Source organism: Misgurnus anguillicaudatus, chromosome 20 (genome assembly GCF_027580225.2).
Source record: "Misgurnus anguillicaudatus chromosome 20, ASM2758022v2, whole genome shotgun sequence".
In the NCBI taxonomy this organism is placed as follows: Eukaryota; Metazoa; Chordata; class Actinopteri; order Cypriniformes; family Cobitidae; genus Misgurnus; species Misgurnus anguillicaudatus.
This window is the reverse complement of record NC_073356.2, coordinates 9934553-9942397: the sequence shown is the minus strand read 5'-3', so window position 1 is coordinate 9942397 and position 7845 is coordinate 9934553.

Here is a 7845-nt window from a genome sequence, read left to right as displayed (position 1 = left end):
CTTAACCTGCTCTTTTCTTATCTGTAGTTTAAAATGTGTTGCATTACATCTACCGCTCTGCCTCTCTATGCGGTGTCTCCATTAGATGCTGTGACTTGTTGATGTGAACTAACCCCACCTCAGCTCGATCTTCTCTGAGTAACAGCTGAGTATCCACCCGGAAGTAACAAATATTCTGTGAACATACACTACAAAGTCCCGACCAGATTAACTGATCACATGGTTACAATGATATGACTGACGTGAGGTTCAGTTGAGGAATTAAAATCCGATCACGCATTCCGTTATCCTCGACATACGGAGCGCGTGGTTCATGGCTGCGTAGCAACGAGTGACGCGACCCACACCACGGAGCGCAACTTCCGCTCCCGAGCACTTTGGAAAGTAAATGCTTTGACTCGTTTTAACGCGTTGTTAGACGCGACATGTGAACGAACACTAGAACGTTTAAATCAAAAATCAAACGAATATAAAACAAAGTGAATGAAAATTTTTCTGCGGGCCAGATTATGTTTTTTTTTTGAAAGGTGACGCGGGCCGCAGAGAGGGGGAGGGCGGGCCGCAGTTGCCCGCGGGCCGGGAGTTTGAGACCACTGCTCTAGGAGATATTATCAGGAAACATAACATACGGTTTCACTGCTATGCAGATGATACTCAGCTTTACATCTCCTCACATCCCAGTGAAACGCACCAGTTTTCTAAGTTAACAGACTGCATCAGCGATATTAGTGACTGGATGGCACATAACTTTCTTATGCTAAACAGACAGAGATACTTGTTATTGAACCAAATCGCTACAAACATAATATGACAGATTACAAGTTGCCCATAGATGGCTGCACTGTGGTGCCAACCTCCACGGTTAAAAATTTAGGTATGATGTTTGACAGCAATTTATCCTTCGATAGCCATATCTCCAATGTCTGCCGCACAGCATTCTTCCATCTTAGAAATATCTCAAAAATACGCCATATGTTGTCTGCATCAGATGCAGAGAAGCTTATCCACGCTTTTATGACCTCTAGAATAGATTATTGTAACTCGTTACTCGGAGGATGCCATGCAAATCAGGTAAACAAGCTTCAGCTAGTTCAAAACAGTTCTGCAAGAGTGCTTACTCGATCTAAGAAGTATGACCACATAAGCCCAATTCTGGCATCTTTACACTGGCTACCAGTTAAATATCGCATACAATTTAAAATATTACTAATCACCTACAAAGCCTTAAATGGCCTAGCACCCTCATATCTTAGAGCATTACTATCAGAATACAATTCATCACGTGCATTGCGGTCGCAAATTCTGGTCTCTTAATTATCCCTAAAATATCAAAAGTGTCTAAAGGTGGCAGATCCTTTTCATACTTAGCCCCTAAGCTCTGGAGTGATTTACCAACCGATGTCCGAGAATCAGACACAGTAGATAACTTAAAACTTTTCTCTTTAACAAGGCATTCACATAATTTGTTTTAGTAAAGGTACTTATCTCACAATAGCTAGCTGGTACAACCTAATAAATAAATAAATAAAAACCTAATTTTCGTCAACAGTCCAAAGCATGGTAAATGTCATTAATATTCTTAAGAAATATGTTGAAACTTTGAATTAATAGTCGGTTGAGTCTTAATTTCCACATATGGTTGGGTTGCGATTTTGGCTTTTCCCATGATCTTGAGAATAATATGTCATACAGAACCGTTTGCCACTGTACGTCAGTGTTAACGACGGCAGTGGGGCCTCTGGCCTTAGTCAAACAAGTTTCTGTTTTAAAGATCATATGGGGGCCCCATACATAGACTCGGCCTGGGCCCACAAATTTTCCAAAATCATCAACTATATATAATACACTTAACCAGCAATAGTTAGCCTGTCCGGAACCGAGCTGACTTAAACCACATCACTGTGTGACACTTGCTTTACATGTGAACGGCCCCTACGCTAATAAGATTTTGTTTCTCTCTCCCTGTCTCGTCCTCGATCCCGAGGATAATGTGACAAACAGACCCAGTTCCGGTAAATGTGAAAGTCGGCACACCTCTGATCTACTGGCTGTCCTTCAACGTGATGCCCAGCTGATGCCTGACCAACAATCACCGGCAGAACCCGCTTAATCTCCGCTTAATCTCCTTATCCATTTCAATGTGTGTGTGTATATATATATTAGGGGTGGAACAATACATGTATTCGTTTCGAACCGAATCGGTACGGGGGTTACGGTTCGGTGCATGAATTTAAACGGAGAATACACGGTATGAAAATAAAAAAAAACTTGCGTGCAAAATAATTAATGTAATGCGGAACTACTGTTAGATCCGCGGGTTCTTTATGGACAGCTAATCTGTTGCCCCGCTTTAGCTCTGAAGCTCTGATTGGCGCCGATGCAGCCGAGCTCCGCCTATGTATGCGCTCTATCAGAGCCCGTCTACATTCTGGCACTCTGCAGTTTTTTGTCAGGTTCACTGTCCAGTGAGTGAAATAGCAGCGACAGCGAGTATGGCAAATGGTGGTGAGGATCCGCCGGCCCCTTTAAGATCGCAAGTTTGGCAAAACTTCAGTTTTCCAGTCAGTTACAATAGTACAGGCGAGAGAGTGGTGGAAAAGACAAGGACTGTGCGTCGGCGTTGTTCAGCAGTTGTTAGGTATGTGAGTGGAAATACATCTAATCAGGGCTCTCAAGTCTCACGCATTCACCTTGACAAACACGCATTTCAGTCAGTTCAAATGCCACACTTTGTATTTCTCACGCTAAGAAGTAGGAGATAAATTGTCCTGCTATATACAACAGGCATACGCAGAGCCGATCGGCCCTATACGCGTACTACGCAGACTGCGTAGGGCCCCGCATATGACGTAAGGCCCCGCCTCCCCCTGCCTCATTTTACAGCGCGTGTTACTGTTTACTGAGCTATCCATCTGGCCATGATAAAAGAAAAAGGAACCAAAATGAGAGTGAAATGCGAGAACAGCAATCAGGTAAACTTGTGTTCTCTTCAAGTTTGATCATGTCAGCAAGAGCAAACAGTAAAGTTAAGTTGATGTGATTCGGTCTCTCTCTATCTGACTTGCTAAATTAGCTGTGTAGTGTTGCCAGTGGATCTCTTAGCCTGTCTGTCACACAACAATTTATTGCGTGAATATTCGCTTGAATAAACGCCAAATGACGCGCATATGAACGCATATTCACGCGCAGCGCGGTTATCCGTGTGCCATTTATAAACATAAACACTCGATAACGCGCCGCGCGTGAATATGCATTCATATGCGCGTGCAATTGTGCAAGAAATAACAAACGCGTTTTTTCAGCAGCAACATCTGTGGGGAACATAACAAAAATAGCGCGATAGCACTCCTAAATGACAACGTTAATGCAATATGGAAACCAATGGATTTAGGTCAAAATGAATGCACATCCCTCAGTAAGTAGCCTAACCATCAGGTATCAAGTATTGCTCTTATGCATACTATAAACAGTTAGGTATGGCAAGCCATTTAGCTTTAATACATTCACATGATATGGATTTTTGATATCAAGAATTCAGTTTTCACTACTTAAAATATAAATATTAAGAGTGTGATTTATAGTAGTAACCATCAGTGTTGGGCAAGTTACTTCCAAAGTGTTATACATTATATATCCAAAATTATTGTCATTTGAAAGTAATTAGTTACATTACAATATAACTGTCTCTGAACTGTAATGAGTTACACTACTTTTGCGTTACTTTTGAGTTACTTTCATCAAAAGAACAGAAGTATGACTAGGCATTATAAAATGTTAAAATGTAGTTTATTGATGCTTATAAATCTAGAAGTTATGTTATGTTGGCCCTCGAGCTTTAATAGGCAGAGTGAAGACTTATGGCAAAATACAGTAAAAATCACTGTCAGAATCATAAACATAGACAAATGATCTGGTAAAAGTCTGGCAAATTATGGTACACATACCAAACACAATAGAGCTAGAGCCCACTATAATGTAACCTATAGACTTATAACATGGCAAGACACGCAACCTCTTTTCATTTCTATTCTTAAGTGATCACTTTTAATTCAGATTCACAGCACAAACCTGTCATGGACTGAGTTGACACAACTTATCAAAAAGTGCTATTGGAGGATTAGCCCTCAAGGGATACAGCTCATTTCAGTACAATATAAGGATTACATGTAGACTAACATATAAAACACAGACAAACAGAGGAACACTGCTTTTTGCCAAACAATGCATATAGGCTACCATACAAAGGCTGGTAAAAACTTTAAACAGTGATGTTTAAATGTACTAAATTATATTTAGATAACCATGTTTAAGTCTACATTAATGTTACGTTGTAGTTTAGGTTGCTGTTTGTAATAAAACTGTAGATAGCATAGGAATAGCCATCTATTATGGACTGTAACCATAGCAATGTTAGCTTACCTTGTAATTGCTGGTGTTGATATGGATTTTACTGACAAGCTTTCTAAAAGTCTTTTTACTTCTGGGGTTCAAGCAGCATGTGAGACTTTCTGTTGCTTTTACTTAGTGCTCTCATTCGCAGAATTATTTTTTACCCTGAATGCGTGTGCGGCAGTACTGGACCTGATTGCGGCCTTTTTAGTCAATGCTTATACAGCCGCGGACTTCCCAGAAGCGTCTCTTTAAGATACGCGTGTATATTTGACGCACAGTGCGTCCAAAACGCAGTTTAAATACAAAATTAAAGAAAAATGAACATGTTGCATACAGCACCGGAAACAGACATACCATTTTACCCACAGCTTTTTCCTGTGTGGATGCTGGTCGCGCGGCATCGGTCAAAAATAAAAAATTTAAATAACACAGTCTAATTTTGAAATGCATTGTTGTAACGTGCGTTACTAAGACTGTAGCAAGTACAATATTACCAAAATTTTATTAGTAATGCGTTATATTAATGCGTTACAGCAAAAACGAATATATTACTGTAATATATTATATTTTGTAATGCGTTACTCCCAACACTGGTAACCATATTTTGTATGTAGTGAGAGCAGTAGGGTCTCAAGTGTGAATGTGTCAAAGCTCACAGGTCATGGCTCACGGCCCGGGTCAGGTACCATGGCTCATGGGTCAGGTAGGAGGGCCCCTTAGCAGAATTTTGCTTAGGGCCCCAGGGAGAACAGGATCAGCTCTGGGCATACGCAGGGCAGTTCTGTCGAGTTCAGCTGCTTTCAGTTTTTTAAGCGTGCTCAACTTTACGCAGCGCCATCAGCGTCAGAGTACCGCGAGAAATCTTGCGGAGGAGGCTGATTTCAAATCGCTCTCGCGTTACTCTGACGTCATCCACTTCTCGTTTCTTGCAGCGCCTCGTGAAGTCGTACACACCTATTAATTCATCCTACAAGCCTATTTTTTGTTCTTTAGTACATTAATATGAAATAAGGCCAAAAATGTAATTTAAAAATGTATTTAGGTAACACTTGTAATACATTTGAACCCCTATTTGTATGAAAGATGAGTACAAGATTACCTAAAGTGGTATATATTTTTGAAATCCGAGATAGTATGTTAAATGCATTTCAGTTCATATTCATGACATCTCAAAATAACACTGATAAGGACACCTATGTTTTTAAGATTAGCTTAAAAAAAATGCCTTCTTCATTTTTGTTTTGCTTTTTTCCTCCATTGTACCGAAAGTGAATCGAACCGTGAAGCCTGAACCGAGGTACGAACCGAACCGGGACTTGTGTGTACCGTTCCACCCCTAATATATATACTTTTTTACATTTTTAACACTTTTTAAGTTTTTAATGTTCTAATCAGCATGGATTTGGATAATATATATGCTATATGCAAATGTAGCAAATGTCTACAACAGCCTGTTTACATTTTCAACAGAACCATCAGCCATAGTTTTATAAATGTTTTTGCCTTTAGAAGACCTTGTTCTGTCTCCATTTCTGTTTGCTGCTGCATCATTTGTGACCTGTGCTGGCAAATTGAGTTGGGATGAGCAAATTTTCAAAAATGTGTCATTTATATTTTAACATTCTCTATTAAAAAACTTCAAAACAATTGGAACAATTGTTGGAATATGACAAAGCATGACAGAACTATACCTGTTAATTCAGAGCAAAAACAATATCAATATACATGTACAGTGGGGCAAAAAAGTATTTAGTCAACCACCAATTGTGCAAGTTCTCCCACTTAAAAAGATGAGAGGGGCCTGTAATTTTCATCATAGGTACACTTCAACTATGAGAGACAAAATGAGGAAAAAAATCCAGAAAATCACATTGTCTGATTTTTTAAGAATTTATTTGCAATTTATGGTGGAAAATAAGTATTTGGTCAACAACAAAAAAGCAAGATTTCTTTCTCTCACAGACCTGTAACTTTTTCTTTAAGAGGATCCTCTGTCCTCCACTTGTTACCTGTATTAATGGCACCTGTTTGAACTTGTTAGCAGTATAAAAGACACCTGTCCACAACCTAAAACAGTCAGAATGCAAACTCAACTATGGCCAAGACCAAAGAGCTGTCAAAGGACACCAGAAACAAAATTGTAGATCTGCACCAGTCTGGGAAGACTGAATCTGCAATAGGTAAGCAGCTTGGTGTGAAGAAATCAACTGTGGGAGCAATTATTAGAAAATGGAAGACTTACAAGAACACTGATAATCTCCCTCGATCTGAGGCTCCACACAAGATCTCACCCTGTGGGGTCAAAATGATCACAAGAATGGTGAGCAAAAATCCCAGAACCACACGGGGGGACCTAGTGAATAACCTGCAGAGAGCTGGGACCAAAGTAACAAAGGCTACCATCAGTAACACACTATGCAGCCAGGGACTCAATTCCTGCAGTGCCAGATGTGTCCACCTGCTTAAGCCAGTACATGTCCGGACCTGTCTGAAGTTTGCTAGAGAGCATTTGGATGATCCAGAAGAAGAGTGGGAGAATGTCATATGGTCAGATGAAACCAAAACATAACTTTTTGGTAGAAACTCAACTTCTTGTGTTTGGAGGAGAAAGATGCTGAGTTGCATCCAAAGAACTCCATACCTACTGTGAAGCATGGGGGTGGAAACCTCATGCTTTGGGTCTGTTTTTCTGCAAAGGGACCAGGACGACTGATCCCAGTTAAGGAAAGAATGAATGGGTCCATGTATCGTGAGATTTTGACTCAAAACCTCCTTTCGTCAGCAAGGGCATTGAAGATGAAACGTGGCTGGGTCTTTCAGTATGGCAGTGATCCCAAACATACCGCCCGGGCAAAGAAGGAGTGGTTTCATAAGAATAATTTCAAGGTCCTGGAGTGGCCTAGCCAGTCTCCAGATCTCAACCCCATAAAAAATCTTTGGAGGGAGTTGAAAATCTGAGTTGCCCAGCGACAGCCCTAAAACATCACTGCTCTAGAGGAGATCTGCATGGAGGAATGGGCCAAAATACCAGCAACAGTGTGTAAAAACCTTGTGGAGACTTACAGAAAACGTTTGATCTCTGTCATTGCCAACAAAAGGTATATAACAAAGTATTGACATAAACTTTTGTTATTGACCAAATACTTATTTTTCACCATAATTTACAAATAAATTCTTTAAAAAATCAGACAATGTGATTTTCTGGATTTTTTTCTCATTTTGTCTCTCATAGTTGACGTGTACCTTTGACAAAAATTACAGGCCTCTCTCATCTTTTTAAGTGTGAGAACTTGAACAATTGGTAGCTGACTAAATACTTTTTTGCCCCACTGTATGTTTTTCTTTTATTTTTTAATTTTGACATTGAGACAGACCACTTTAAGACTGTAGGATAATGCAAGGGTTTAATATAATGACACGACAGATACTTTTCCTTAACAGTTAACCAAACAT